This window comes from Macrobrachium rosenbergii, chromosome 23 (assembly GCF_040412425.1).
Source record: "Macrobrachium rosenbergii isolate ZJJX-2024 chromosome 23, ASM4041242v1, whole genome shotgun sequence".
Lineage (NCBI taxonomy): Eukaryota > Metazoa > Arthropoda > Malacostraca > Decapoda > Palaemonidae > Macrobrachium > Macrobrachium rosenbergii.
This window is the reverse complement of record NC_089763.1, coordinates 27,945,995-27,955,994: the sequence shown is the minus strand read 5'-3', so window position 1 is coordinate 27,955,994 and position 10,000 is coordinate 27,945,995.

The following is a 10,000-nucleotide window of genomic DNA, read 5'->3' as shown; positions in this document are numbered from 1 at the left end:
ATTATTATCAGTCCGATATCCTGAATAGTCTGGGAAGCATCCGAGGGGGAATTAACTGAGAGGATGAGGTTTCTGGCGATTCCCTATGGAGAGACATTTCGCCTAACAAGGAACAATATATCTATTGCTTCAGTCCTTCGACTTCGTACGGTTAATATCTAAGTTTAATATTATTATTATTATTATTATTATTATTATTATTATTATTATTATTATTATTATTATTATTATTATTATTGCAAATCTTCACAATCCCGTGAATATTTATAAAATACAAAAATCTATTATTATCAGCATTGTATTTACAATAAAATAAATTCCAGGAGCTGAGAGCCTGCTCAGCTTTTAGCTGAAGAAGGGGAGCTGAGCAGGCTTGAAAGCTCCTGGAATTTATTTTATTTGTAAATACAGTACTTTACATAAATGTGATTTTGTATTTTATTATTATTATTATTATTATTATTATTATTATTATTATTATTATTATTATTCAGAAGATGAACCCCATTCATATGAAACAAGCCCACAGGGGTCACTGACTTGAAATTCAAGTTTCTAAAGAATATGGTGTGTTTATTATTATTATTATTATTATTATTATTATTATTATTATTATTATTATTATTATTATTATTATTATTATTATCATTCAGATGAACCCCATTCATATGAAACAAGCCCACAGGGGTCATTGACTTGAAATTCAAGATTCTAAAGAATATGGTGTTTTTTATTATTATTATTATTATTATTATTATTATTATTATTATTATTATTATTCAGAAGATGAACCCCATTCATATGAAACAAGCCCACAGGGGTCACTGACTTGAAATTCAAGATTCTAAAGAATATGGTGTTAATTATATTTATTATTATTATTATTATTTATTATTATTATTATTATTATTATTATTATTATTATTATTATTATTATTATTCAGAAGATGAACCCTATTCATATGGAACAAGTCCACAAAAGGGACCATTGACTTGAAATTCAAGCTTCAAAAGAATGTCGTGTTCATTAGAAAGAAGTAACAGAAAGTAACAGGAGATACAGAAAGAAAAGATCATTTATTAGAAAAGAAGAATAACTTAACAAATCAATAAATACATAAAAAATTAAAATAAAATGTATGTAAAATACAAGAAAAAAATTATTCAGCAAATTAATAAACGAATAGATGAAAATGTAAGGAAAATGTAATACATAAAAAAATAATTTAACAAATAATTAAATTTTTTCGAAAATTTTTTTTCAAATAATAAATAAATTGATAAAAATGTAAATAAAATAACAAAGAGAAATGTTTTAGGCCAGTAATGCGCTTCATAGAAAGTGAAAACTTTTCATATATTCATACTCTAGAATCTTTATCTTAAAGAATATTCACTTGATTTGTAAATGAATCTATGTAGAATAGACGTACAGGTACAATGAACTGTTCAATGAATAATAAATGAATGACTCACTTAATTTTGCAAATGAAGCTATGTATAATAGTCCACAGACACAATGAACCGCTCAAGGAATAAAAAGAAAAAGGACTGGAAAAAAAGTACAAAGTAAAATTCTCGTATATTCATGAACGTTATCGTGCATCGGGCATCCACAACAGGCTCCGATTTCGAGACAATGATACGAGCAATGTCGTCCCAAGTTGAGGAACCGTGTAGAGCATTCGAGTATTAACTCGTACACAGAGACGCGGGATTGTGAACGCAGAGTTTAATGACTTATCTGTTTGTTGTGTTGCGTGAGAGGAAATCCTACATCATGCTTAGGATGGCATGTATGTACGTATGTGCATAATTATATATATATGTGCATACATGAATGAATATATATATATATATATATATATATATATATATATATATATATATATATATATGTATATATATATATATATATATATATATATATATATATATATATATATATATATATATATTTATATATGTATATATATAGTATATTATAATTATATATATAAATATATATATATATATATATATATATATATATATATATATATATATATATATATATATATATATATATATATATATATATGTATATGTGTATATGTATGTATATGTATATATGTATATACATATATATATATATATATATATATATATATATATATATATATATATATATACATATATATATATATATATATATATATATATATATATATATATATATATATATATATATATATATATATATATATATATATACCAATACATAAATATACACACATATATATATATACAAAACAAATTGTAAAACTTTTTTAATACGTAACATCCAACATCGGAGCGACCACAAATACCATCCCATCAAAAGGCCGCTACAAGAGAAACAGAGAGAGAGAGAGAGAGAGAGAGAGAGAAAAAAAAAAAACATGAAATTATTTTCCATAAAGAATTCGTAATTACTTCCTCAAGCACTTCCGACTCAAAGAGACCAGGATTATTATGAGATAACAAAAGAGGGAAAAAATCCTACGAGAGTCCTCGCAATCCTTTGGGGCCGAGAGTCCTCGCACATATCTGGAGGACCTCTCTCCTGGTCCTTCTCATTCATTTCAGACCACAGGTGGCTCGTTGGGGACAATATCACCCAGGATGAAGTGGCCCTGATGAAGGGAGTTCGCATGGAGGGAGATATACATACATACATATATACATACAAACATACATACATACCTACATAAACACACACACATATCTAGATAAAACACACAATACATATATATATATATATATATATATATATATTATATATATATATATATATATATATATATATATATAAATCATCAACACAATCACGTGTGGAACAGAAATAAATTTCTGACTTCATGTTGGATCGAACCCAGGTCTCTCAGGTGGAAAGCAAGGGCGTTATGGCCCAGTGGATAACGCCTGCTTTCCACCTGAGAGACCTGGGTCTGATAAGTTCCAGGAAAAATTGTTGAATGATTACACAGGAATGAAACAACCCAAATACTTGCAAACAATTATCTGTGATGTAGTGATCCATATAGACTTGTTACCTCAGTCATCCTCTTTGCTACTGTGGTGTTAACATCTGCTTCAGAAAATTAACTTTGAACCCATGGAAAAATAAAATTTTGAGATGAGAGCTAACATCAAGTTCCCACCATTGCTTGATTGGAAACCAGAAAATTATTGAAGCTTTGAAACAAGTTTATGGAGATTCTCTCCATCTAAATCAGTTGTTTATGATTGGATAAAGCGATTTAAGGATGGTCGGGAGGACCTCAAAGACAACCCAAGAGAGGGAAGACCATCGACTGCAAAAATGAAAGAATTGTGGCTTTGGTGCAGAATCTAGTGGATGAAGATCGTCGGATTACTATCGATATGATAGCTAATGAAACTGGGATCTCCCATGGTTCCGCATTTTCAATTTTAAATGAAAATCTGGTTTGAGTAAACCAGCACGTTAGGTCCCAAAAGCGTTGCGTGAAGACCAACTGCATCAAAGAGCTGAACTTTTCTGCAGTTTTAACGAAGATTGAATCAAATGAATCATAGAGTTTTTGACCGGATTGTTACTGGAGATGAAACTTGGATCCATCAATATGACCCAGAAAGTAAAATTCAATCAAAGCAATGGTTACTAAGAGGTTCAGCTGCACCAGTGAAGTTCAAAGTGGCGAGATCTGCCCAGAAGGTTATGGCAACAGTGTTTTGGGACCCAAAGGAGTGATTTGATTGATTTCCTTGAAGGACGACAAAAACAATCACGGGAACTACTACAAAGGTGTTTTGCAAAACTGAAGACTGCATTGGCTAAAAACGTCGAGGAAAGTTGCACTGGCAGAATTTTTTGTTCCATCATGATAACGCTCCAGCACATTCATCAAGGGTTGCAAGAGAAGTCCTACGGAAATTTAGGTGGAAACCTTCCACATCCTCCTTATAGTCCTGATCTTGCTCCTTCAGATTTTTTCCTGTTCCCAAAACTCAAGGAACACTTAAGAGGAGTCCGGTTTGAATCTTGATGCTGCTAAACATGCAGTTTCAACATGGTTTAATAGAAAGGCCCCAAATTTCTCACAAAGAAGGGTTGCAGAGGAAACAGCGCTCTGAAAGTGTATAGAGTTAGATGGTAGATATGTAGAAAATGATGTTTGAATTTCCTTAAATAAAGAGTATATTGAATTTTTCCTGAACTTTTTGACTTACCCTCGTATATGCATGCAACGTTTGCGTGTGCGTGCCTGCATCAACTCACCTCACTCTTCAAAACGATTCCGTTTTTCACAAGGTGACCCTACGCCAAAAAATACGTTGACAAAATATACAAAACATTACCCCAAACCCCCTTTCAGCGATCCAAAGGCAGGTATCAATCCTTCCCATATGTGACAGAACTTTCTATAGACTTCGAGTCTTAAATTCTCCGGGAAGGCGTGATCCAAATGACGGAACTGAGAGAGAAACTTATTTTGGGTCTCATCGAGAAGAAAGCCCATTGCGGATCGAAAAGTCATGTCTGCTAGTTATGGCACCGTTGAATGTATTATTATTATTATTATTATTATTATTATTATTATTATTATTATTATTATTATTATTATTATTCAGGAGATGAACCCATATTCATATGGAACAAGCCTACAGAGGCCACTGACTTGAAACTGAAGCTTCTACAGACTATGGTGTTCATTATTATTATTATTATTATTATTATTATTATTATTATTATTATTATTATTATTATTATTATTATTATTATTATTATTATTATTCAGAAGATATCCCTAGATTCCGTGACGTCAAGTTTCACAAGATGACAGTTTATTCACTCTAGATTCTGTGCCGTCAAGTTTCACCAGGTGACAGTTTATTTACTCTAGATTCTGTGACGTCAAGTTTCACTAGATGACAGTATATTCACTCTAGATTCTGTGACGTCAAGTTTCACTAGATGACAGTTTATTCACTCTAGATTCTGTGCCGTCAAGTTTCACCAGATGACAGTTTATTCACTCTAGATTCTGTGACATCAAGTTTCACCAGATGACAGTTTATTCACTCTAGATTCTGTGACGTCAAGTTTCACCAGATGCCAGTTTATTCACTCTAGATTCTGTGGCATCAAGTTTCACCAGGTGACAATTTATTCACTCTAGATTCTGTGGCATCAAGTTTCACCAGATGCCAGTTTATTCACTCTAGATTCTGTGGCATCAAGTTTCACCAGATGCCAGTTTATTCACTCTAGATTCTGTGGCATCAAGTTTCACCAGGTGACAATTTATTCACTCTAGATTCTGTGATGTCAAGTTTCACCACATGAAAGTTTATTCACTCTAGATTCTTTGACGCCAAGTTTCACTAGATGACATTTTATTCACTCTAGATTATGTGACGTCAAGTTTCACCAAATGAGTTTATTCACTCTAGATTCTGTGACGTCAAGTTTCACCTGATGACAGTTTATTCACTCTAGATTTTGTGACATCAAGTTTCACCAGATGACAGTTTATTCACTCTAGATTCTGTGATGCCAGGTTTCACCAGATGAGAGTTTATTCACTCTAGATTCTGTGACGTCAAGTTTCACCAGCACAGCCTTGTGAAATGTGGGAACAATGTCCTATAAGATAGGAAAACAGAACTGTCATCCAGAAGTGAGCCTTGTGGAAGAATTTTCTGTGGCCACTAACACAGTATCTGTTATCCCAGAGCCCCATGGAGAGTGACAGGATTATCAAATTCTATAAACAGGGATATTAAATACTCCCGTAACCTCATATCTATATTTGCAGTATCTCTAAAATCTGTGTTAAAAAATCATCATGAAAGGATTGCAGCATTAAAATTCTGCTGAGAGAAAAGGTGGAGAGGTGAAAAAAAAACTATATCTGCAGGACCTGACTATAAAAACCTATTTTAAAAATCCATGAAAGTATTTGAGCTTTAAAAATGCTGTTGTGGGAAAAGATGGAGAATTTCTCTTTTGGAGAATGACAACACAGGTTGAACGAGGTTAGCAAAAGAGTGAATGTTGGAGTAATTTAAGGAGAAGAATAGAAAAGTGTATACAGAAACGGAACACTAATTTCTGATAATGTACGGAATCACAGATAGCCTTGCGTCTCAGTTGCTGGGTCTAAAAAGTTGAAATTGAACAGGACAATTATTCCTCAGTAACCACTCTCGAATATCAACGAAAATGAGAGGCAGGTGAATGTCAATTAAAAATAATTGAGAAACATGAAACCTGACTGGCGGAGAAGACTATAATTTGGACACTTCCGAATTTCGACCCCAATTTCAAGGTACTTATTTACCCCTACAACGAACAACTGTTCATAATTTTGTCCTCATGACAGAGGAACTTTACTCTCTCTCTCTCTCTCTCTCTCTCTCTCTCTCTCTCTCTCTCTCTCTCTCCAATTTAGCTTTGTTTTTCACACTGAATCTCATTAAATACAAAACAGATGATTCAAAAACAAAATACAAGAATTACATAGTGTATTTTCTTCTTCTTCTTCTTTTCTTCTCTCTCTCTCCAACGTAGCAATGTCTTTCACACTGAATCTATTTAGACAATAAAACAACGACTAAAACAAAATACAAGACTTTACATAGCCTCTCTTTCTTCTTCTCTCTCTCTCTCTCTTTCTCTCCACTTATAATGTTTTTCACACTGAATCTCTTTAAATACAAAACAATGATTCATAGCAAAACACAAGACTTACAAAGCCTCTCTTTCTCTCTCTCTTTCTAAAAACAAATAACGTTTTTTCTTCTAATATTTCCTCACATATCTGAGTAAAACTTCGGTTACTTTACCTCATCCATTCTCGCTGTCATTACCTCCTCGAACTTTATATGCAAGTAATAAAGATAACTGTATTTAAAAAAAATATTCTAAGAAATAAATTTAATATAATTCCGATTCCAGGTCCGCTGGAATGACAAAATAATAGTGCAGGTTAAAGGAATAAGAAAAATGACACAATTCGTAAGTTAATTTTAGTTTTCTATAAAAGAAGACTATTGTGCCGACTTTGTCTGTCCGTCCGCACTTTTTTCTGTCGGCACTTTTTCTTTCCGCCCTCAGATCTTAAACTACTGAGGCCAGAGGGCTACAAATTGGTATGTTGACCGTACACCCTCCAACCACCAAACATACCAAATTGCAGCCCTCTAACCTCACTAGTTTTTATTTTATTCAAGGTTAATAGTTAGCCATACTCGTGCTTCTGGCAACGATATAGGATAGGCCACCACCTTGCCGTGCTTAAAGTTTCATGGCCCGCGGCTCATACAGTATTATACCGAGACCACCGAAAGATAGATGTATTTTCGGTCTTCTTGATTATACGCTAGCGGCTGCACAGAAAACTCGATCACGCCGAAGAAACTTCTGCGCATTTTTCACTTGTTTACTCTTAAGGTCAATATGAGAAACAGACTTTCAACTTCAGTCTGTTCGTTCCTTATCCTAAACTGCTGAGCAAAGACTTTGATATAATCTTTAGAAAAAAGAAATATATAAATAAAAAGTTTTACAATAAAGTTTTTCATTTAGTTTCTGTTCCTCTACAAGAGAAGTTTATCCTACAAAGAAAGGGAATTGACTTAGGCTTCTTTCTGAGAGAGAGAGAGAGAGAGAGAGAGAGAGAGAGAGAGAGAGAGAGAGAGAGAGAGAGAGAGAGAGAGGCCTTAAACGTGGGGGACATTGCCGCTGGACAGTTCTCGAGTCCAGTCGACAAATTCAGGAGATTCCTCCAGGTTTCAGACTATAATAGCAATGGATTATATTTTCCCTCTCTCTCTCTAGAAAGGGAGAGAGAGAGAGAGAGAGAGAGAGAGCACGGTCTAGACTCTAAGAACAAAAGCCAGTTCATGAGAGAATAACGGAAAGGAGAGAGAGAGAGAGAGAGAGAGAGAGAGAGAGAGAGAGAGAGAGAGAGAGAGCACGGTCTACTAGACTCTAAGAACAAAAGCCATGAGAGAATAACGGAAAGGAACTCAACAGATAAAAAAAAAAAAAATAAATAAACACATTTCTGACAGCGGTAATTCTGGGATTCAAAAGATGAGCCGGGTTTAATCTGGTCCCAATCTGTAACAAATGATGCGGGAGTCAGGGAGGAGAAAGGAGTTATTGAAGACGCTGGTATTGATAAATCATGGGGCATTCGTTGATTTTTACTTTAGTTTTGTCGTTGGTGGGGGGCTGGGCGGCGGGGGCGTTCTTCACAGAGATAAAAGATACGGAAAGTCTCCTCGGTTCAGATTCGTTTCATCGTTGTGTATTTTAATATTTGACTTACATTATTATTAAATACAATTTAACTCTATCTTTTGCTAATAACTAACAACTCTTTCTGTATTTCCGATTTTCACCTTCTTAAATCTATCTTTTTTGCTAATAACTAATCCTCTCTCTCTCTCTGTATTTGCCACTATTTCCTTCTTTCTCTTCTTCCGAATGAACATCATATTCTTTGGCAGCTTGGATTTCAAGTCAATGGCCCCTTTGGTGGTCTTGTTCCATATGAATAGGGGTAATCTTCTCAATAACCCTAATAATATATACTGTAATGTAATTATATATTGCTTTTTTAATGATTTACCTTTTTCTTCAAGGTTACTGTCACAAAACCTTGACTTAAGCATATATGAGAATGTGTGTGTGTTTGTGTGTGTGTGTGTGTGTGAAAGAGGCGAAGATATGACAACGTTCTTTGGTCTCTGTATCTCCAGTGGTAGAAACATATTACAAATTTTCCTTAATAGCAAAATGCAAATCATTAACAAATTTTGAAGAGTTACCAAAAAAAATCTAAATTTGCCATAATTTGTCACGTTTCCTTTGGAATGGCGTTCAGTATTGTTGAAACCCTATTGCAAGTAGCGGAAAAAACTATACATTTTCCAAAGTGGCAGAGAAATTCACGATTAAATTTTATGACCATGTGAAACTTTATCATAATTTGTAAACATTTTCCCTGCCATTGTACTCAGTTATGTCAAAACACTGCTAGTTGCAATACCGATAACAAATGATCACTGTTTGCAAATGAATTCTTGACTACGTTTGGAAAGCCGGCACTCCAAAACTCTCACGTAAATAAATTAGATTTTTCACTCACTTTTGTACCAATTTTGTCTAAAACCACATCGCCATGTTATCTGAGAACATAAATCATTAGCTTAATTGCAAAGAAACTCACGACTCAGTATGGTACGACCTTCATGTATAACCCTAGTTCAACTTTGCTGGCATCAGTAATTTCGTTTGAAAGGCTTTCTCTGTTAGAAAAGAATATAATTCATACGCATAATATAATTAATAAAGAGTCGAAACTGAATTTGAAGTAAGAGGCATTCAGAAGAAAATCAATTTACATCTTCGACATAATAATGTTCTCTCTTTTCTCACAACTTCATCTTGGAATGCAGACAGAGCATAATATCGCCAGCGGTCGCAAATGTCGTAGGCTACGTTGGTCGCTCTGCGGGTGGAAGCGGTCGCCAGATTCACTTGAGGTCTTTGAACACCATTTATTGATGCCACTTCATTTCCGGAAATTCTTCCGCGTGAGGGTTTGTATCAGGCTCTCGCTTCGTTAAAGCTCCTGAATGATCTTCTCTTCTTTTCTTCTTCTTTCTTCTTTCTTCTCTCTCAGAACAAGAGCCCTGGAAACGCCGACAATAGACACGCTGAAGGGAATTTCATGATGGCGCTGATCCCGGGAGTTGTCCGAATTGAAACACCGAGACTTGGGTTCGACGTTGATTCGAGATATGGAGGTGGGGAGTTTTCGTGGGAAAATGCGATGTATAGTTAAAGGGTTGAGGAATAGAAGGTCCATAGTACTTTATACACAGTTTATATATATATATATATATATATATATATATATATATATATATATATATATATATATATATATATATATATACACACACACACGTTTGTATAACA